We start from the raw sequence: 23,126 nt of genomic DNA on the forward strand, positions 1-23,126 counted from the left end.
TATCAGCGTCCAAATCCCATAGCCATTATGGCATAATCAAAACCATCGGGGAGTTTCAATATGATTATGCACACAGGAAAACAATAGTTTCCATGGCTGCCACCCGTGACCCCTTGCCTCGTGGAAGCCCTCAGCTATGGAGCCAGCGACAGCATAGGTTTGGCAGGCTACAGGGCAATGCTGAAGGAGTATCTGAATCCCCTAGCTAAAATACACAGGGGCGATAGAGATAAGCGAGCTCTATGCACCGTACGATACACTGGACTTGAACGCATAGCAAACTGACAAAATGGTTGCTGCCCGAGTCCCCCCACCTTGTGGCAGCCTTCAGCTATGGAGCGAGCGACGGCATAGGTTTTTCAGGCTACAGGGCAATGCTGAAGGAGCGTCTGAATCCCCTATCGCCCCAGTGTATTTTACCCAGGGGATTCAGACGCTCCTTCAGCATGATTTTAAGATAAACCCCATGTAATTTAGAGGTTGATAATATATCTGGCGGCTTGGTGGGCAAACTCATTGGTGATGTACAATATGGTGATATGTAGTGTTTTGAAAACCACTAAAAAGTAAATCGTTTAATAAATTTCCCCAATAAATGTTAATTCCCATCCTACTAATGTTCACATGTTCTTAAAATGCTCCTTTAATGTTTCAGTGGTGCCCATTACCTTTGTTCTCATGTAATCACTGTAGAGGGTTCAAAGAATTACTAGTACAGGAGCCATCCTGTAAGGTCTGACACAGTAAAAACAAAAACAAACAAAAAAAAAAAAGAATAAAAGATGTTTATTTTATGTGCCAGAGCAAAACAAGAAAATATGAAACTATATATAGCAAAGGGAGCACAAATCATAACACCATGCCAGGGAATGTGCAAAACAACTTGCTATGAATAACAAAAGGTAATTCCACAATAATGATGACATGAGAATCCAGATCAGAGAAGACACTCGGCAGGTGGTAAAAAGACAGGACACAAATACCAGAAATCATAGAGCAATACAGGAATAAAAAAGTAATAAGTGCTTTGTAAAGTTGTATATGGAAAAATATGCAACTGAAAGTATATCACCGGGGAATACAACTGGTGAAGGAGATGTTAGACGCTTTTTGGGGTATTTTGGGGTCGTAGATTCTGAAAATGACATTTGTTTTGGTCTGCTTACCAAGATATGACATATATCCATACAAATTTGTGCATTTATACATATTGTGTTATACATGTAATGAATACCAATCAAATGAAGCTATGAAGAGCAATCCCAAGAAGCCTAGAATACGTACAACAAAACAAAAGTTTCTTCATTGAGATGTCGCTGAAACTGAGTTTATGTGATTTCATGAGATGTTCCTGGACATTCGCGGTGGTTGCTCCAACATATGCGTATCACATCATCTATGGTACTGTTCTTCCATGGTCCTTACATACTGTTGAAATTGCTCACCCTGTTCGTCGCTTACATCCCCTAGATAATGTGGGAATCGATCTAAATGACTGGAGGTAATGCACTTTGATGCTCATGTTACAACCAAGTGTACAGAAAGAAGTGAGCATATTTTCCACAAGTTCAGTGCAGTTAGCGGCCTTATATGTAGTTCCCAAGAAAATACTGAACATGTAACGTACACACGTAAACATCAACAGAACATCAGCAAAATCATAGGTATATATAAAGTAATCATAATAGGTAATGGAGTCAGCAATATCTCAAATACTAGAGCTCCTAGAACAAAATGTATGGTATTTTCGGAATCAGTGCTCACAACTACCCAGAATTAGGTCTAAAATTCCAAGCATCACATCAAAATGTTTTTCTTGTTCCCCAGTGTAATTTATGTAGAGTGGAATGAGCTAACATCTTCTGATGTGTATATACAGATCCCAGGGCCAGTAACAGAGCAGCAAGGGGTAACTAGAAATCAGGCCACCATGTTTCATTATAAAAAAAAAAGTTAGAACAAGAGGACCTGACTGTGGTCCTAATGATGTCAGACATAGAAATTGTGCCTTTCAAGGTGCAGTCAAACTGGGGGCTGTTCATCTTCCTACGCTAATCTACGCTAATCTCAAGCAGCAAAAAGTTATTCCTTCAAGCAAAAGGAGATTATTTTTGTCTACCAAATTTTATTCTGCATTGCTCATGTACACTACGTCATGTAATTCTTTTGTAACACTCTTTGTAAGTTCTTCCTATGAAGCATTGTGCGTAGTTTTGCTTGATAAAATGTATTTTATAGAGCTCCTGCCTCTAAGGATAAATAAAGCTTTAACGCTACTTGATAATTATTACTTGTGTAGTTAGACTGCCACAGGGTTTACCAGAGGTGGCTCGTACATACATTTGGTAGGGGGGCTGCCGCTACCTCCATGCTCGGAGAGGAGACAGCCAGCCCCAGGTACCGGCGCCTGTGCAATGGATCTGGCAGGTGCCGGGACCGGCACATGCTCAGAGGCCTCGGTGCTACTGCACATGCACAAACCCCTGGCTTCTATGGACTGCACCGGCTGCAACTCATAGAAGCTGGATTGGGCTGCGCGAAAGGCAGGGAGTGGCGTCCTACAGGAAGCCAGATCTCTGCTTATCACAACCCAGTCTGGCAGAAAACACCTCACAATGGGACTGCCTTGTGTATCTGTGACTGGCAGGTAGGACTTTCAATAGGAAGTCACTGCCAGTCACAGTGAAGCCAGTGCAGTCACGGACTATATCTGGTTTCACTCACACAGAGCTAGTTGGCGGGGAGGGGGGTTTAAAATCCGCAACTGCAGTTTACTATTCTATAACTAAGGGTAAAGGTTCTTAATGGCCAGAAACATTGAGTGGTGGCAGGACTACCGGATTAGTGTATAACACTAGGATTTGAGTATTGATATTATAGGAAATTGATATCATATTTATAAAGTGATCAAGTTAATACTCAACCCTACAATCGGGAGATCTGAGTGGTCTGCAGATCGGTATCTTTCTGACAAAGGGACAGCAGCAGAGAGGTACATTTTTAGATCTTTCCCATGAGTTATGGTGGCAACAATAAGGATATGGGCCTGATTCAGAGATGTACAGTATGTAGAAACGTTGTTCATGAACATCTCTGATGATTTTTTATCTAGGTGTGCAGGATCACACTGTCCACATGAAGATCTGTGGGTGCGACGGCGATCGCAGTGCCATGAAACCCTTTGGGGGCAGTAACGGGCATCGTTCTCAAGGCGTGCCGAAGCCAGTATCTGCATCTTCCAATGCAACTTCACTGGCCCCAGAAACTTGAAATTCCCGACCATACTGAGTAACCCGAGGGTTATAACATGTGCAAGAGGAAAGCAAAGAAGACTCTTTGTTGGGGCACTCTTTCAAATCATAATTTTATTTAAACATGTGTTAATAAAATAATGATTTAAGAGTGCCTCAACAAAAAGAGTCCTCTTTCCTTTTCTCTTGTGCATGTTAGTACACATGACTCTTGGGTGCACCGAGTTAGTCAACTAATCCTATCAGTATTATATTGGTCAAAATGTTGCTATTTGATATTCACTAGAATAAAAGTTAACAGGTCTGTACAGAATACCCCCCTCCCTTTAGCTAAGTAACCTGAAGGTTACTCAGATAACCGAGGTTCATGCAAATGATCCAATGCTGCATCTTCGGACACATCAGCAGATCACAGAAGCCGACATCTTACAGTGCTTGATCTGGAAAGCAGGTCCCTCCTTCTCAGCCAACACCATCCAGTGGCGCACGGAGGGGGGATTTCTGAGTGCCTAGAAACCCCCCCTGATGGACCAAATTCTTTTTTCAGCTATGTCTCCATCTCAGAATAAACCGCGACCGCAGCAGAGACCTTTTTCCGGCAGAGCTCAACAGAATGTCACGGACGGTAGAGCTGAGGAGTTGCTGCGCATGCTCATCCCACAGCTGCTCCTTCATCCGACTTGTCACATTCTGAAATGCATGGGCCGGCTGCCGCCAGTCTCCTCCTCTCAGCACTAGGTTTGTGTGTATATATGTACAGTATGTGTGTGTGTGTGTGTGTGTGGTATGATATCTATGATTTTGCAATGTATATGTGATTGCAGTGCTACTGTGTGTGGTATGATATGTATATTTGTGTACTGTACTATGTATGTGTGTGGTGAGCTATATATATATATATATATATATATATATATATAATTGAAAGTAATGGATAAGATCTGAGCGACCAAAGGTGGCAGAAGATTAAAAAGGACTGCTATTTTAATTAAAAGAAGGGGGTTTATTTACGAACAGAAAGATGTTTTATATATAAAAAAAACTTATAAAACCACACAACTGGCCAAAATGGGGTTACAACATCCAAGGTGCTAAATACTAGCACGATGGGACCCTAGGCACATAACAATGAAAAAGCATCAGAATTAAACTGGCAAGAGAACAATTTAAAATTTACACGGAGCACATAAAAAGTTTGAAAACAAATTGAAAAGCATGGGGTTACTAAAAAATACAATTCAAATGTTAAAAATTAAAAATTAAAAACACGGAATTGATGAGGGATAAAAAAAGGTTTTGAATGCAATTAAAATAATGGAGATGGATAGAAGTAGCTTAACTGAGGATTCAGTAGTATCAGGATTCACCCAACGCGTTTCGTCTGGTCTGACTTCATCAAGGGGTATGTGTGTGTGTGTGTGTGTGTGTGTGTGTGTGGTATGCTGTGTATGATCATTTTGTACTATGTATGTGTGCAATGTGTGTGGTGCTCTATATGTGTATTTGTGTGGGATACTATGTATATATGTATATGTTTTGTACTGTGTATATGTGTTTGTGGTGTGCTATGTATAGTGTGTGTCTGTGCAATGTGTGTATTTGTGTGGTGTGCTATGTTATGTATATATGTGTGCAATGTATGTGTATGCAATGTGTGTTGTGAGCTACAGTATGTATGTATGTATGTATGTATGTATGTATGGTGTGCTATGTATACAGTGTGTGTGTGTGCGTGTTATGCTATGTATGTGTATGCAATGTGAATATGAATGTGTGTGTGTGTGTGTGTGTGTGTGTGTGTGTGATGTGCTATTGTATATATATGTGTACAGTATGGAAACACCCCACAGAAAATACTGCGTTTGCCCCTGCCATCTTCCCAATTATATTTGGGAAGACAGCGCATGTGCACTAGAGTGCTAAAGTCTTTGTTTTCACTGTGCAGCACCTGCTTGCCAAAGTTGCCACTGGGAAGATGGCGCTGCGGAGGTGTAGGGACCTGCATCCCAGATCATGGTAAGTATCCTTGGGAGGGGGGCCCCCGGCCCATCCTGCAAATCCAGGTAATTAGTACCCCCACACCCCTCCCCCCATTCGCACTGGAACTGACACCTAGCTCTGAATGGTATTATTATTAACTTAACCTAAACAACCTAAATTATTTCCCTGTGTCTCACTTCAGCTTTGCATCCCTATGTGGTTACTCCTTACACATGGTCTTAGTTACTGTCCTGGAGCACAAATGGGAGGTAACACTGTTGGACTGGGGGTTCTTCTCTGTTAGGAAGCCAATAACTAGGAGATGTAGTTATGTGGCCGGCGGTCAGGAGACCGACGGTTACATAACCTCCCCCAACATCCCGCCCCCTCACAATCCCGACGATCGGCATACCGACCAACAGGGACTATTCCCACTCATGGGTGTCCACGACACCCACAGAGTAAGAATAGAACCCGTTGCGACCCTAGTTTGCCACCTAGCCTGCAAGAGGCTTGCTGCACTCGTCACCCCCAGCCGGGATTCCGATGCCGGGATCCCGGCGTCAGTATGCTGACCGGCGGTCTCCTGATCACCGGTCACGCATACCACGCCCAATAACAAGGACAGTAAAAACACCCTCTGTGGTATGAGAAAATGAGCAGCGGAAATATTTCGCAGTAACTCCACTAAAGTAGCAAAAAATAAGATTTTACTTACCGATAAATCTATTTCTCGTAGTCCGTAGTGGATGCTGGGGACTCCGTCAGGACCATGGGGATTAGCGGCTCCGCAGGAGACAGGGCACAAAAATAAAGCTTTAGGATCAGGTGGTGTGCACTGGCTCCTCCCCCTATGACCCTCCTCCAAGCCTCAGTTATGATACTGTGCCCGGACGAGCGTACACAATAAGGAAGGATTTTGAATCCCGGGTAAGACTCATACCAGCCACACCAATCACACCGTACAACTTGTGATCTGAACCCAGTTAACAGTATGACAACGTAGGAGCCTCTGAACAGACGGCTCACAACAAGAACAACCCGATTTTTTTGTAACAATAACTATGTACAAGTATTGCAGACAATCCGCACTTGTGATGGGCGCCCAGCATCCACTACGGACTACGAGAAATAGATTTATCGGTAAGTAAAATCTTATTTTCTCTAACGTCCTAGTGGATGCTGGGGACTCCGTCAGGACCATGGGGATTATACCAAAGCTCCCAAACGGGCGGGAGAGTGCGGATGACTCTGCAGCACCGAATGAGAGAACTCCAGGTCCTCTTTAGCCAGGGTATCAAATTTGTAGAATTTTACAAACGTGTTCTCCCCCGACCACGTAGCTGCTCGGCAGAGTTGTAATGCCGAGACCCCTCGGGCAGCCGCCCAGGATGAGCCCACCTTCCTTGTGGAATGGGCCTTGACAGATTTAGGCTGTGGCAGGCCTGCCACAGAATGTGCAAGTTGAATTGTGCTACAAATCCAACGAGCAATCGTCTGCTTATAAGCAGGAGCACCCAGCTTGTTGGGTGCATACAGTATAAACAGCGAGTCAGATTTTCTGACTCCAGCCGTCCTTGAAATATATATTTTCAATGCCCTGACAACGTCCAGCAACTTGGAATCCTCCAAATCGCTAGTAGCCGCAGGCACCACAATAGGCTGGTTCAGGTGAAACGCTGACACCACCTTAGGCAGAAAATGAGGACGCGTCCCCAGTTCTGCCCTGTCCGAATGGAAAATCAGATATGGGCTTTTATACGATAAAGCCGCCAATTCTGACACTCTCCTGGCTGAAGCCAGGGCCAGTAGCATGGTTACTTTCCATGTAAGATATTTCAAATCCGCCGATTTGAGTGGCTCAAACCAATGGGATTTGAGAAAATCCAAAACTACATTAAGGTCCCACGGAGCCACTGGGGGCACAACCGGGGGCTGTATATGTAGTACTCCTTTTACAAAAGTCTGGACTGCAGGAACTGAAGCCAATTCTTTCTGGAAGAAAATCGACAGGGCCGAAATTTGAACCTTAATGGACCCCAACTTGAGGCCCATAGACAATCCTGTTTGCAGGAAATGTAGGAATCGACCCAATTGAAATTCCTCCGTGGGGGCCTTCCTGGCCTCACACCACGCAACATATTTTCTCCAAATGCGGTGATAATGTTGTGCAGTCACCTCCTTCCTGGCTTTAACCAGTGTAGGAATGACCTCTTCTGGAATGCCTTTTTCCCTTAGAATTCGGCGTTCAACCGCCACGCCGTCAAACGCAGCCGCGGTAAGTCTTGGAATAGACACGGTCCCTGCTGAATCAGGTCCCGTCTTAGAGGTAGAGGCCACGGATTTTCCGTGAGCATCTCCTGAAGTTCCGGGTACCAAGTTCTTCTTGGCCAATCCGGAGCCACGAGTATCGTTCTTACTCCCCTTTGCCGTATAATTCTCAGTACTTTGGGTATGAGAGGCAGAGGAGGAAACACATACACTGACTGGAACACCCACGGTGTTACCAGAGCGTCCACAGCTATTGCCTGAGGGTCTCTTGACCTTGCGCAATACCTGTCCAGTTTTTTGTTGAGGCGAGACGCCCTCATATCCACCTTTGGTTTTTCCCAACGGTTCACAATCATGTGGAAGACTTCTGGATGAAGTCCCCACTCTCCCGGGTGTAGATCGTGTCTGCTGAGGAAGTCTGCTTCCCAGTTGTCCACTCCCGGAATGAACACTGCTGACAGTGCTATCACATGATCTTCCGCCCAGCGAAGAATCCTTGCAGCTTCTGCCATTGCTCTCCTGCTTCTTGTGCCGCCCTGTCTGTTTACGTGGGCGACTGCCGTGATGTTGTCCGACTGGATCAACACCGGCTGACCCTGAAGCAGGGGTTTGCCAGGCTTAGAGCATTGTAAATCGCTCTTAGCTCCAGTATATTTATGTGAAGAGACATCTCCAGGCTTGACCATACTCCCTGGAAGTTTCTTCCCTGTGTGACCGCTCCCCAGCCTCTCAGACTGGCATCCGTGGTCACCAGGACCCAGTCCTGTATGCCGAATCTGCGGCCTTCTAACAGATGAGCACTCTGCAACCACCACAGAAGAGACACCCTTGTCCGTGGCGATAAGGTTATCCGCTGATGCATCTGCAGATGCGATCCATACCATTTGTCCAGCAGATCCCACTGAAAAGTTCGTGCGTGGAATCTGCCGAATGGGATTGCTTCGTAAGAAGCCACCATCTTTCTCAGGACTCTTGTGCATTGATGCACAGACACTTTTCCTGGTTTTAGGAGGTTCCTGACAAGTTCGGATAACTCCTTGGCTTTCTCCTCCGGAAGAAACACCTTTTTCTGAACCGTGTCCAGAATCATTCCCAGGAACAGCAGACGTGTTGTCGGGGTCAACTGAGATTTTGGAAAATTCAGAATCCACCCGTGTTGTTGCAGCACTACTTGGGGTTAGTGCTACTCCGTCCCCCAGCTGTTCTCTGGACCTTGCCCTTATCAGGAGATCGTCCAAGTAAGGGATAATTAATACGCCTCTTCTTCGCAGAAGAATCATCATTTCGGCCATTACCTTGGTAAAGACCCGAGGTGCCGTGGACAATCCAAACGGCAGCGTCTGAAACTGATAATGACAGTTTTGCACCACGAACCTGAGGTACCCTTGATGTGAAGGGCAAATTGGGACATGCAGGTAAGCATCTTTTATGTCCAGGGACACCATAAAGTCCCCTTCTTCCAGATTCGCTATCACTGCTCTGAGTGATTCCATCTTGAACTTGAATTTTTGTATGTACAGGTTCAAAGATTTCAGATTTAGAATAGGTCTTACCGAGCCGTCCGGCTTCGGTACCACAAATAGCGTGGAGTAATACCCCTTTTCCTGTTGTAGGAGGGGTACCTTGACTATCACCTGCTGAGAAAACAGCTTGTGAATGGCTTCCAATACCGTCGCCCTGTCTGAGGGAGACGTTGGCAAAGCAGACTTTAGGAACCGGCGAGGGGGAGACTTCTCGAATTCCAACCTGTAACCCTGAGATACTACCTGCAGGATCCAGGGGTCCACCTGTGAGCAAGCCCACTGCGCGCTGAAATTCTTGAGTCAACCCCCCACCGTTCCTGAGTCCGCTTGTAAAGCCCCAGCGTCATGTTGGGGGCTTTGCAGAACCCGCGGAGGGCTTCTGTTCCTGGGAAGGAGCTGCTTGCTGCCCTCTCTTACCCTTTCCTCTGCCTCGGGGCAGATATGACTGTCCTTTTGCCCGCTTCTTATAGGACCGAAAGGACTGCGGCTGAAAAGACGGTGTCTTTTTCTGTTGGGAGGGGGTCTGAGGTAAAAAGGTGGATTTCCCGGCAGTTGCCGTGGCCACCAAATCCGATAGACCTACGCCAAATATTTCCTCCCCTTTATACGGCAATACTTCCATATGCCGTTTGGAATCCGCATCACCTGACCACTGTCGTGTCCATAAACTTCTTCTGGCAGATATGGACATCGCACTTACTCTCGATGCCAGAGTGCAAATATCCCTCTGAGCATCTCGCATATAAAGAAAAGCATCCTTTAATTGCTCTAAAGTCTGTAAAATACTGTCCCTATCCAGGGTATCAATATTTTCAGTCAGGGAATCCGACCAGACCACCCCAGCACTGCACATCCAGGCTGAGGCGATGGCTGGTCGCAGTATAACACCAGTATGTGTGTATATACTTTTTAGGGTAGTTTCCAGCCTCCTATCAGCTGGATCCTTGAGGGCGGCCGTATCAGGAGACGGTAACGCCACTTGTTTTGATAAGCGTGTGAGCGCCTTATCCACCTTAGGGGGTGTTTCCCAGCGCGCCCTAACCTCTGGCGGGAAAGGGTATAATGCCAATAACTTTTTTGAAATTAGCACTTTTCTATCTGGGTTAACCCACGCTTCATCACATACATCATTCAATTCCTCTGATTCAGGAAAAACTACAGGTAGTTTTTTCACCCCCCACATAATACCCCTTTTTGTGGTACTTGTAGTATCAGAGATATGCAAAGCCTCCTTCATTGCCGTGATCATATAACGTGTGGCCCTACTGGAAAATACGTTTGTTTCTTCACCGTCGACACTAGATTCAGTGTCCGTGTCTGGGTCTGTGTCGACCGACTGAGGTAAAGGGCGTTTTACAGCCCCTGACGGTGTCTGAGACGCCTGGGCAGGTACTAACTGGTTTCCCGGCCGTCTCATGTCGTCAACTGATTTTTGTAATGTGCTGACATTATCACGTAATTCCATAAACAAAGCCATCCATTCCGGTGTCGACTCCCTGGGGGGTGACATCACCATTACCGGCAATTGCTCTGCCTCCACACCAACATCGTCCTCATACATGTCGACACACACGTACCGACACACAGCAGACACACAGGGAATGCTCTATTGAAGACAGGACCCCACTAGCCCTTTGGGGAGACAGAGGGAGAGTTTGCCAGCACACACCCAAGCGCTATAATATATATGGGAACAACCCTATATAAGTGTTGTATCCTTATAGCAGCTTAATATAGTAATATCGCCAAAAAAAGTGCCCCCCCTCTCTGTTTTACCCTGTTTCTGTAGTGCAGTGCAGGGGAGAGTCCTGGGAGCCTTCCTCACAGCGGAGCTGAGCAGGAAAATGGCGCTGTGTGCTGAGGAGAATAAGCCCCGCCCCCTATTTCGGCGGGCTCTTCTCCGGAGTTTGTGAGATCTGGCAGGGGTTAAATACATCCATATAGCCTCAAGGGCTATATGTGATGTATTTTTTAGCCATAAAAAGGTATTATACATTGCTGCCCAGGGCGCCCCCCCAGCGCCCTGCACCCTCCGTGACCGCTGTGTGAAGTGTGCTGACAACAATGGCGCACAGCTGCAGTGCTGTGCGCTACCTCAGGAAGACTGAAAAGTCTTCTGCCGCCTGCTTCTGGACCTCTTCCATCTTCGGCATCTGCAAGGGGGTCGGCGGCGCGGCTCCGGGACCGGACTCCATGGCTGGGCCTGTGTTCGATCCCTCTGGAGCTAATGGTGTCCAGTAGCCTAAGAAGCCAATCCATCCTGCACGCAGGTGAGTTGACTTCTCTCCCCTAAGTCCCTCGATGCAGTGAGCCTGTTGCCAGCAGGACTCACTGAAAATAAAAAACCTAAAAACTTTTTCTAAGCAGCTCTTTAGGAGAGCCACCTAGATTGCACCCTGCTCGGACGGGCACAAAAACCTAACTGGGGCTTGGAGGAGGGTCATAGGGGGAGGAGCCAGTGCACACCACCTGATCCTAAAGCTTTATTTTTGTGCCCTGTCTCCTGCGGAGCCGCTAATCCCCATGGTCCTGACGGAGTCCCCAGCATCCACTAGGACGTTAGAGAAATAGGATTTTAATTACCTGCCGGTGAATCCTTTTCTCGTAGTCCGTAGAGGATGCTGGGGTCCACATTAGTACCATAGAGTATAGACGGCTTCCTTGGGAGCCATGGGCACTTTAATAGTTTAATAGTGTGGGCTGGCTCCTCCATCTATGCCCTTCCTACCAGACTCAGTCTAGAAACTGTGCCTGAAGAGACGGATATACTTCGAGAGAAGGAAATACACAGATAGTGGTGAGATTCACACCAGCTCACACATAACAACAGAAAACCAAGCCAACCAGCTTGAAACAAGTCAGCAATGGCTGAACAGTACTTAACCAAGTAACAATGCAGCACTTAACCAAGTAACAAGGCAGTACTGACCCAAGTAACAACTGCAGGAAAACGAAGCGCTGGGCGTGCGCCCAGCATCCTCTACGGACTACGAGAAAAGAATTTACCGGTAGGTAATTAAAATCCTATTTTCTCTTACGTCCTAGAGGATGCTGGGGTCCACATTAGTACCATGGGGATGTACCAAAGCTCCCAGTATGGGAGGGAGAGCGCGGAGGCTCCTGCAGAACCGATTGACCAAACTTTAGGTCCTCAGAGGCCAAAGCATCGAACTTGTAGAACTTAGCAAACGTGTTCGACCTTGACCAAGTTGCTGTTGGCAAAGTTGTAATGCCGAGACACCCCGGGCAGCCGCCCAGGAAGAACCCACTTTACGAGTAGAGTGGGCCTTAACAGGTTTTGGACACGGCAAGCCTGCCGTAGAATAAGCATGCTGGATAGTACACCTGATCCAGTGAGAAATCGTCTGCTTAGAAGCAGGCCACCCAACCTTGTTGGGATCATAAAGGACAAACAGAGTGTCCGACTTTCTGTGACAAGAAGTTCTCTTCACATAAATCTTCAAAGCCCTTACAACATCCAAGGATTTTGAAATAATTGAGGAGTCAGTAGCCACAATAGGTTGGTTGATATGAAAAGCCGACACAACCTTTGGAAGAAATTGACGCGTCCGGAGCTCAGCTCTATCTTCATGGAAAATCAAGCAGGGGCTCTTGCAGAACAATGCCCCCAATTCCTAAACACGTCTAGCAGATGCTAATGCCAACAGTGTGACCACCTTCCACGAAAGGAACTTGACATCAACCTCCTGTAAAGGTTTGAACCAATCCGACTGCAGGAACTGCAGCACCGCATCAAAATCCCAAGGTACCGTAGGAGGCACAAAGAGAGGCTGGATGTGCAGAATCCCTTTCAAGAAAGTCTTGACCTCAGGGAGGACAGCCAATTGATTCTGGAAGAAAATGAACAAGGCCTAAATCTGGACTTTTATGGAGTCCAGGCGCAGGCCCACATCCACTCCTGCTTGCAGGAAGAGGAGAAACCATCCAAGTTTAAACTCCACCATAGGAAACTTCTTGGATTCACACCCAGACACGTACTTTTTCCAAATCTAATGGTAATGTTTTGACATTAATCCTTTCCTAGCCTGTATCAGGGTAGGAATAACCTTATTCGGAATGCCCTTCCGAGCTAAGATCTGGCGTTCAACCTCCAGGCCATCAAACGTAGCCGTGGTAAGTCTTGATAAGCGAACGGCCCCTGTTACAGAAGGTCCTCTCAAAGAGGAAAAGGCCTCGGGTCTTCCAGTAGTAACTCCAGAAGATCCGCGTATCAAGCCCTTCTTGGCCAGTCCGGAGCAATGAGGATCGCCTGAACTCTTGTTCTTTTTATTAGTTTGAAAAACCTTGGGATGAGTGGAAGTGGAGGGAACACATACACTGACTTGAACACCCACAGAGTTACCAGGGCATCCACCGCCACTGCCTGTGGATCCCTCGATCTGGAACAGTACCTCCGAAGCTTTTTGTTGAGGCGTGAGGCCATCATGTCTATATGAGGTATGCCCCAAAGACTTGCCACCGCTGCGAACACCTCTGGGTGGTGGCCCCACTCTCCTGGATGGAGATCGTGTCTGCTGAGGAAGTCCTCTTCCCAGTCGTCCACTTCTGGAATGAAGATTGCTGACAGCACCACCGCATGCTTTTCCACCCAGAGGATGATCCTTGTTACCTCTGACATTGCAGCTCTGCTCTTCGTTCTGCCCTGTCAGTTTATGTAGGCCACTGTCATTACATTGTCCGACTGAACCTGAATGGCCTGATCTTTCAGAAGATGTGCCGCTTGTAGAAGACTGTTGTACCTGGCCCTTAGTTCCAGAATGTTTATTGGAAGGATGGATTCCAGACTTGACCACCTTCCTTGGAAGTTTTCCCCTTGGGTGACTGCTCCTCAACCCCTGAGACTTGCATCCGTGGTTAGGAGGATCCAGTTCTGAATCCCGAACCTGCGGCCCTCTAGTAGGTGAGAGGTTTGCAGCTACCAGAGGAGCGAGATTCTGGCTTTCGGTGACAGACGTATCCTCTGGTGCATGTGAAGATGAGATCCCGACCATTTGTCCAGGAGATCCAGTTGAAAAGACTGTGCATGAAATCTTCCGTACTGTAGAGCCTCGTAGGAGGCAACCATCTTCCCCAGAAGGCGAATGCACTGATGAACCGATACCCGGGTTGGCTTCAAAACATCCAGGACCATTGCTTGTATCACCAACGCCTTCACTTCCGGCAGAAACACCCTCTGAACTTCCGTGTCGAGGATCATCCTAAGGCAGGACAGCCTCCTTATCAGCTCCAAATGCGACTTTGGAAGGTTCAGGATCCATCCATGATCCTGGAGCAGTTGAGCTGAGAGAGTAATACTTTGTAACAGCTATTCCCTGGAAGATGCTTTTATTAGCAGATTATCCAGATAAGGAATTATGTTCACACCCTGCTTTCAGAGGAGTAGCATCATCTCCGCCATGACCTTGGTGAACACACTTAGTGCCGTGGAGAGGCCAAACGGCAGTGCCTGGAACTGATAGTGACAGTCCAACAGCGCAAATCTGAGATAAGCCTGGTTAGGTGGCCAGATCGGGATGTGAAGGTACGCATCCTTGATATCCAGGGGTACCAGGAATTCCCCCTCCTCCAGACCTGAGATCCCCTAGCTGTGACCGGCTCCACAGGGCACATTTTCTAAACTGAGTCTGGTAGGAGGGGCATAGAGGGAGGAGCCAGCCCACACTATTAAACTCTTAAAGTGCCCATGGCTCCCAAGGGACCGCAGATGAATGCAGTGCAAAGATGAACGTCTATACCCCATGGACACCAGCATCCTCTAGGACGTAAGAGAAATAGCAATATTGGTTTAGACGAGAGCCATTACATTTTCACTTAGCTTGCATTCCCATCATTCTTTCCATCTTGTGAATTTTGTTATGCTGCTTTCCACATTCTACTGGATAAATCAGCACTGCACTGTGAGGTTCAATCAAGGAATGTTGATCTTACAATTGATGTGATATTACTTTTGAAAGCTTCATTTTATAAATCATTTCATGGTCAGTTTGTTTAGAACATTTCCAGCTACGTCCTGAGAGAAGATGGTAAGAGCCGCAGAAGTACTTCCTGACTGAGACTAAACACAAGCTCCATGCTATCAAATCAAATCATTTTTAGAATAATTTGACACACTTGAGGCTATTGCTGTCAGGTTAGTTTGCTTTTAAAAGCTAATGGCCTAATGGGTCATTCAGACCAAGCCACTGTTGCGGCGTGCAACGCAGTTTGCCAGTGGCGGGGCTGCGCTGCTAGGTGTCAACCTTAGATCTGATGCATTCACAATTAGATTGCGAACACATTGGGAGGCGGCCCTACACGTGCAAGGTGGCCTTGCCCTGTGCTGGGCGGCCCCAAGCATGTGCAAAGATGAACGCATATCTGGATGTGTATGCAGCCATCTGCATTCATCTCTGAATAACCCCCTAATTCCTTATGAGATGCATCAGTGATGCGTTCGCATACTGAAACCCCTGTGCAGTGTGCGCATGCACAGGAGCTACACTGCACGTGTACACACAGTGAGATGCTATGGCATATCACTTATGCGAACGCCTCTGACTGACAGGCAGAGGCATTCCTGGGGCGAGCAGTGGCGCCGCTGCAGCTTTTTGTGGGTGTCAACATGGTGTTGGTGGGATGAGGCCCAGACAACGGAGCTGTGACCCAAAACATGGCGGCCCAGAGACTGTCTTTGCAGCTAGGCTGAGTGCTACCCTTAAGATGTGAGCGCATCACTGTCTAGCAATGTGCTCACATTTCAGTGGGGAGAGGAGAGGGACCCGGCATGCAGGGTGGCCTTGTCCTGTGCTGGGTGGCCCCCCACATGATAGAGAAAGGAGTTGTAGTTTTGCAATTTTTTCGCATAACTACAATTCATGCTGAATTAGACCCTAAGGGGTTATTTACTAAGCCTTGGATGGAGATAAAGTCGCTGGAGATAAAGTACCAGCCAATCAGCTCCTAACTGCCATGTCACAGGATGTGTTTGAAAAATGACAGGAGCCGGTTGGCTGGTACTTTATCTCCAGCGACTTTATCTCCATACAAGGCTTAGTAAATAGACCCCTTAGTTCTATATTTATCATTCAATATTTGCAGAATATTCCCCAAAAGCAAAAAAAGTTTCGGGATTACCCGTCAGATCACAGTTTTCTATTGGAAATTACTATATAAAATCACAATTTTATTGCAATATGCATCGATAAGAAAGAATACTTACTCAAAGTGTGTTAAATAGGCTGTAAATAAAGGGGCTGGTTCATCATTTTTTCTCCAGTTTCTACTCTAGGTTATCTTATCTGTGTGTTACGACTGTTGTCCTAATTCAGACTGGATTGCTGCAGTGGCAGCGATCGCAGTCTGAAGCCCTTTGGGAGGACAGGTAGAGGCGGTCGTGGGGCGGGATGGCGCGTGCCAATGACATTAGAGCGCCATTGGTGAGGCGCAATCCAGACACCGCAGTCCGGACCATTGCAGGGGCAGGCCGTGGCAGCTGCATGATATCACATGCAGACACTGCAACCCGGGACACAACGGGTAGCCACCTGCCAGCACAGCTAGGTTGCGCAGGCAGGGAGCTACTCGGTGGGTGCAAAAGCACTGCCACCGTGCAATGCTTTTGCATCCGTGCAGGGGGAGGGGGCAGGACCTGACACGCGGGGCGGACTGGACTAGCCCTATGCTGGGCATCCCTTCATATGTCTGAGTAACTGAAGACCTCTCTTGCATGGCTTTAGGGGTCTTATTTAATTATTTGACTATGTAATAACATCTACCCACAATTACACTTATCCTATATGCAAACACCTAGTTTCTGCTCAGTTCCACCTACTATTCTGCAAAGAGAAATGTAGCTGAGATGCAGCTCAGACTCCCAATGTCTGTCGTTTCTTAAAGTAGTGTGTGTATGCCAGAGGTGCTTTAAGAGAGGAGGCGGCCCTGGTGCAGCCTCATCTGTTCGGGGCGACCTCCTCTCTGCCGGCTGCCCTGAGAGTTTCAGCTCTAAAGGGCTCAGACTCTACTGTGTATGCGCAGATCTCCAAGAAAATGGTGCAGCGCCCATTTTCCTAGTGACTTCTCTACGGCGCACGGTGATTTAACAGCGCTCTGATGTTGGCGCGGGACTCTGGAGGGGTGAGTATAATGGGTGCAGCGTGTGCAGTGTGGGCCTCCCCTGGGTATTTGTATACTCAGAGGCCCGTGTGCACTGCACACACGGCACCCATTATAGATACACCAGTGGTGCATACTTTTGACGTGTGCACTTGCTTATAACCATCCACAAAGTAGACATTAAATCAGCCTCAGAATGCAGTAATTCATTACTTCATGCAATGCATATAGCAACTGTGAGGTTCTTAGAATCCATAGAATCCCACGACTGCAGCACGGGGGTTTCTGCGTAACTGAAACTCCCTCCTAAATTCTATCCAGGCATCAATTAATAAGAAAACAGTAATGTAAATGGCGATGTAAACTCTGAAACTCTGTATGGTCAATTTAAACGATGACTAGACCGGAAACATAGGTTGCATCGGGATGTAGGCACCATCCCAGCAGTCGGGATCCCAACGGTCAGCATAGCGACACTGGGATCCCGGACGCCAGAATGCCAGCAGGGGGTCGAGGACTATTCCCACTCGTGGGTGTCAACGACACCCATAGAGTTGGAATAGAACCTGTGGCGAGTGCAGCGAACCAACGAGCCTGCAGCGTGGCGACCGAAGTGAGTCTGCAAGCTTCACTGCGCTAGCCTCCCGTTGGCATTCTGGCGGCCGGTATCTCAGTATCCCAGTATGATGACCACCAGGATCCCGGCCGCCGGCCACCCATACCCAACGCATTGCATCACATAAGAAGCTACTACAGGTTGAGTATCCCATATCCAAATATTCCGAAATACGGAATATTCCGAAATACGGACTTTTTTGAGTGAGAGTGACATATTGAAATCTTTGTTTTCTGTGGCTCAATGTACTCAAACTTTGTTTAAAACACAAAGTTATTAAAAATATTGTATTAAATGACCTTCAGGCTGTGTGTATAAGGTGTATATGAAACATAAATGAATTGTGTGAATGTACACACACTTTGTTTAATGCACAAAGTTATAAAAAATATTGGCTAAAATTACCTTCATGCTGTGTGTATAAGGTGTATATGAAACATAAATGCATTCTGTGCTTAGATTTGGGTCCCATTGTCATGATATCTCATTATGGTATGCAATTATTCCAAAATACGGAAAAATCCCATATCCAAAATACCCCTGGTCCCAAGCATTTTGGCTAAGGGATACTCAACCTGTATATGTAAAAGTTCCTAATGTAGAGTTAGCAACAAAATATAGTTAAAACTAATTTGCACCTACATAAACATGTCACAATTTAATAGGGGTGCAAATGCATTTTTTTAGGGCATGTGGGGTAAACGCTGCCTGCTCTTGCATGTAGCACACAAATACAGGGCAGCTTTAATTCTATGCTATGATGAATTACAACATTATATCTAAACCTAGATTAATTACTAAATCAAAAGACCAGTTGTTTACATTTGCTCTGCGGCTGAGAGAAACAATTTTCCCTGTTACCAGGCTTGGGAGAGGCTGGCTGAAGTGTTTATCAATGAGATTACTAATACCCCTTTTCCACTTACGAGCACGGGTCGCAGCCGGGAGCCTGACACGGGAGCTGCCCCCTGCTGCGACCCGTGCTCGGCCCCTTTCCCATCAGCAGTCACAACCCGGCATATGCCGGGTTGGTGACGCTTCTAGTGACGCGGCAGGGGCGGCGCAGGGAGATCACATGATCTCCCAGCGCCGCCCTTCCATACAGTGTAAATGGGAGCCGTGTCGCATCGACACGGCTCCCGTTTACACTACAACCCTACCCGGATCAGTCCCGTGTCCTACCCAGGTAAATAGCCGGGTAGGATTCACGGGTCACTTGATCCGGGTTTACCCTTTTCCACTTGCAAAAAACACGGGTAAATGCGCGCCCCCGTGCATTTACCCGTGTTTTTTGAGCTAGTGGAAAAGGGGTATAAGAGAAACGCTGCTGTATGTAGGACATATCTCTTTCCACAATCAAAGCTAAGGCCTGATGTGAAGCTGAATATATGCCTGCATGCCTGCACAGGAACTTCACTGACGATGCATGGAATAGCATGGGATAGTCTCATGTAGGCAATGTTCAGCAAGGGCGGGCTATGTAGAGCTTTATGTAAATGTATGTATAATGGGGGTAATTCTGAGTTGATCGCAGCAGCAAGTTTGTTAGCAATTGGGCAAAACCATGTGCACTGCAGGGGGGGGCAGATATAACATTTGCATACCTCCCAACTTCTGGATGGATGAAAGCGGGACTCTCGCGTGGCAAAGCCGCATGCCGACCCGAAAAGGGTGTGTGGCCTCGCTCGTGATGGGCGTGACCTCACACAAGTGGGCGTGGCCTCACCAAACGGCCCATTTTTCTGCCTTTTGGGGGCGTGCCCAGCGCTCCCCGAGCAGCTGGGCAGCCCCCGCTCCCCTCCTAGCTCTGAATACATGTATTCAGTGATCACCGGCTGCTTTGCAGAGCAGAGCAGCGGGTGATCAAAACCTCCCCCCAACTGCCCCCCCACCCGCGGGACACTGCTGCCCGCGGGTGGGACAGCGGGACAGGGTCCAAATAGCGGGACTGTCCCGCTGAAAGCGGGACAGTTGGAAGGTATGCATTTGCAGAGAGAGTTAGATTTGGGTGGGTTCAGAGCCGGATTAAGGCTATGGGGGGCCCGGGGCACTTCAGAGTGTGGGGCCCTTACTAAAGAGGAAGTAGATTAAATATATATATATATATATATATATATATATACATACATATATATATATACATATATATATCTATAGATAGATAGATAGATAGATAGATAGATAGATAGATAGATAGATAGATAGATAGACAGATAGAACCCAGAGCCTACATTTTTTTCATTTTCAGCAGCAGGGAAAAAACAATGAAAGATAGTCAGCCTTACTTGCTCAGGCTGCTGTCAGTGTCTGCTGAGACAGAGGAGTTCGAGAGCTCGATCCTCTCTGCCTCTAGTCTCCGTTAAGGGCTCCAGGCTTCCTGTGCTGGGCTGGCTCCACATGTTGCCAGGGTTCGGGTTCTTCTTCCTTCCTCCCCTCTGCAGCCTGCGCGCCCAGCCAATGACTGAGCCGCAGGCTGCTGCTTAAACCGCTATTGGACAGCTGAGCCGTCGCTCAGCTGTCCTCTACTCTCTGCTATGCAGCGCCGCTGCGGGGAGCCGGGAGCGCAGCAGCACCACAGAGCAGATCGGTAAAAGCGATCCGTTCTGTGGAAGGGGGCCCCTTTTAGAAAGGGGGGCTCGGGGTACGTATCACCGGGACCCCCCCCTTAATCCGGCTCTGGGTGGGTTATATTGTTTCTGTGCAGGGTAAATACTGGCTGCTTTATTTTTACACTGCAATTTAGATTTCAGTTTGAATACACCACACCCAAATCTAACTCTCTCTGTACATGTTATATCTGTCCCACCTGCAGTACACATGGTTTTGGCCAACTTTTAACAAATTTGCTGTTGCGATCAACTCAGAATTAGGCCCAATATCAGGAGGCTGTCTTTTAAATTGTATTGTAGCAAACAGCATGTATACTACCGACGTTTCAGTGCCTAGCCGGCATAATAATGTTGGAGCTTACTTTAAATAGTTAATACACCCGTCCTTCAGCCGATGGGCCGGATGGGCCATGGAGGCCGCTCTGGATGGGAGCCCCAGCGGCCGCTGCCAAATAGGTTATCCGGCTCCTCCTCCATCACTATGGTAATGGGTACGCTCTCCGGAGTTCAGTCTCCTCGGCACACAGGCTGAAGACTGCAGGAGACAGAAACAGTTACTATGAATGCAGTTTGTTACATTTAATTGTAGCTTTTGGCTTCATGCAATAATTTAAACATTTCTCTATCTCTGTAGATGAATTTAACCACAGTAGTTACTTCTACCTTTGTCTCCTTGCAGTTAAATGGGAAACTGTGTATGGTCAATTTAAAGGACCACTAGACCGGAAACATAGGTTGCATTGAAATGTAGTCACCATCCCGGTGGTCAGCATACTGACGCCAGGATCCCAGACACCAAAATGCCGGCAGGGGATTGAGGACTATTCCCACTCGACACCCATGCGCAGTCACAGCAACGGTACTGTGCATGTGTAAAACTGCGGCTACTATGGACTGTATCGGCTGAAGTCATTAGAAACCAGGTAAGGCTGACAAGGCAGGTGTGGCATCCCAGGAGAGACCTTGCTGAGCAGCTGGATATCAAGCTGCAGGGGTTAACAAGCCCCCTCATCTCGTTCATCACCAGCAACTAAATGACAAGCTGGGGGCTGGGTGGAGGAAAACAAGGAAAGTGAAGGGAAAGGTGTACTACAAAAAGTGGTAGCTGGAACACAAAAGGAGGAGTCCATGATGGGAGGATGGGAGGCAGACATCCAGAGAAAGTTGTGTGATGTAGGAGACTAGAGAGAAAGGCAAGATGCAAGATGGGAAGGACAGTGTCCAGAGGGACAAACTGCATTGAAGAGGTGGCTGAGACTTGTGGCCAGACTGGGCATTCCAGTGGAAATGAAAGCTCCTGGTCATCCCAGATTGGCTGAGACTTGTGGCCAGACTGGGCATTCCAGTGGAAATGAAAGCTCCTGGTCATCCCAGATTGCCCTGAAGAGGTAGGAGAAGCCTGATGCATTCGCTGATTTGGTGAGAGACATCCATTTCTACTAGGCATTCACCAGCCTGTGCTAGACATTGTCTGTGGTGCATATATCAGCGTTGCAACTGTGCCATTGAAATACAGAGCTTATTGCCTTGTTTATCCTATCCTATGAACATGGTCTGACTCCATTTCCAGTCCTAGGACAAAGCTATTTATTACCATGTTTATTACTCTGAGGAATGTTCAGTGCTAAACTATACAGAGACTAATGTTGCACTGTCACCAGGTGGACAATTAATAAAATCACATGGACTGGTGTTGAACACAAAGATAGTAACATAGAATTTGACAGCAGATAAGAACCACTTGGCCCATCTAGTCTGCCCATTTTTTTTTACCCTTTAGGTAATCTCAACCCTTTTTGAACCTTAATTCTTTGTAAGGATATTCATATGCCTATCCCATGCATGTTTAAATTGCTCTACAGTCTTAGCCTCTACCACCTCTGATGGGAGGTTATTCCACTTATCCACTACCCTTTCTGTGGAGTAATTTTTCCTTAAATTTTCCCTAAACCTGCCTCCCTCCAGTTTCAGTATATGTCCTTGAGTTCTAATACTTCTCCTGTGAAGAATGTTTCCCTCCTTAACTTTGTTAAGATAGTGTTACATTCACTGTACTTGGTACCCAAGAGACAGGGTGGATAAGCTCCTAGTACAGGAATGTGATGCTGCAGTTTGCGCTGAGTTCAGCAGCAACCCCTATGGAAACCCTGACTCCGTTGTCTCCCCCAAGTGGTCGGTCTACGGCTGTGAGACTATGGTTTCTTGGGCCCATGGCAGCCGCGTTTGATGGGCGGATTAGGTCTGCCCGACTCCGATGCCCCACGGTCTTATTAGGTGACAAGGCGTAAACCGAGACAGAGAGAGAACAAGGGGAACCCCTAAGACAGAAACACAAAGAACGGGGAAACTACTGAACACTACAAGTAATGTATGTGCGGTGCGACCGCCAAGAAAAACTGTAACAAAAGCAACGCTGCCCAAACGCCAAACACGACACCGTCGTATTTCGGCGAGGACAGCAAAGGCTGAAACCTCAGCAGAAAACACCAAAGCAAGAAAGTGGGAATAATACGGCCAAGGCCGTAAGGTGCGGCAGAGCCGCTACTCACGACACCGGTAAAGGTGTGCACACAGATGGAACAGGAACCCCAAGGCTGCAGATACTGGGTCACAGGACTGGAAGGCTGGACAGGTTCCAATGATCAGGCTCCGGACACCAGGACTCAGGAACCAGGATCACAGAACAGGAACACTCCAGGGGCAGGAAGCATCCCCACAAGAAGCTATCACCGGCGGGGCTGTCCTAGTCTGGATCCATTAAAAA

The 23,126-nt window shown here is 47.3% G+C and overlaps 1 long non-coding RNA gene across 4 annotated transcripts in view; it reads right to left on the reverse strand.

The window, feature by feature from the left end:
* Positions 1 to 802: 802 nt before the first annotated feature.
* LOC135057824 (uncharacterized) overlaps positions 803 to 23,126 on the reverse strand; it is an 87,708-nt gene continuing 65,384 nt past the window's right edge. For all 4 annotated transcript variants that reach the window (XR_010244387.1, XR_010244390.1, XR_010244388.1 and 1 more), the window contains exons 5-6: positions 20,725 to 20,897; positions 803 to 1,466 (exon numbers count right to left, since the gene is read on the reverse strand). This is a non-coding gene — a long non-coding RNA (uncharacterized LOC135057824). The remainder of the gene's footprint in view (positions 1,467 to 20,724; positions 20,898 to 23,126) is intronic.

Source organism: Pseudophryne corroboree, chromosome 3 (genome assembly GCF_028390025.1).
Source record: "Pseudophryne corroboree isolate aPseCor3 chromosome 3, aPseCor3.hap2, whole genome shotgun sequence".
Classification (NCBI taxonomy): Eukaryota; Metazoa; Chordata; class Amphibia; order Anura; family Myobatrachidae; genus Pseudophryne; species Pseudophryne corroboree.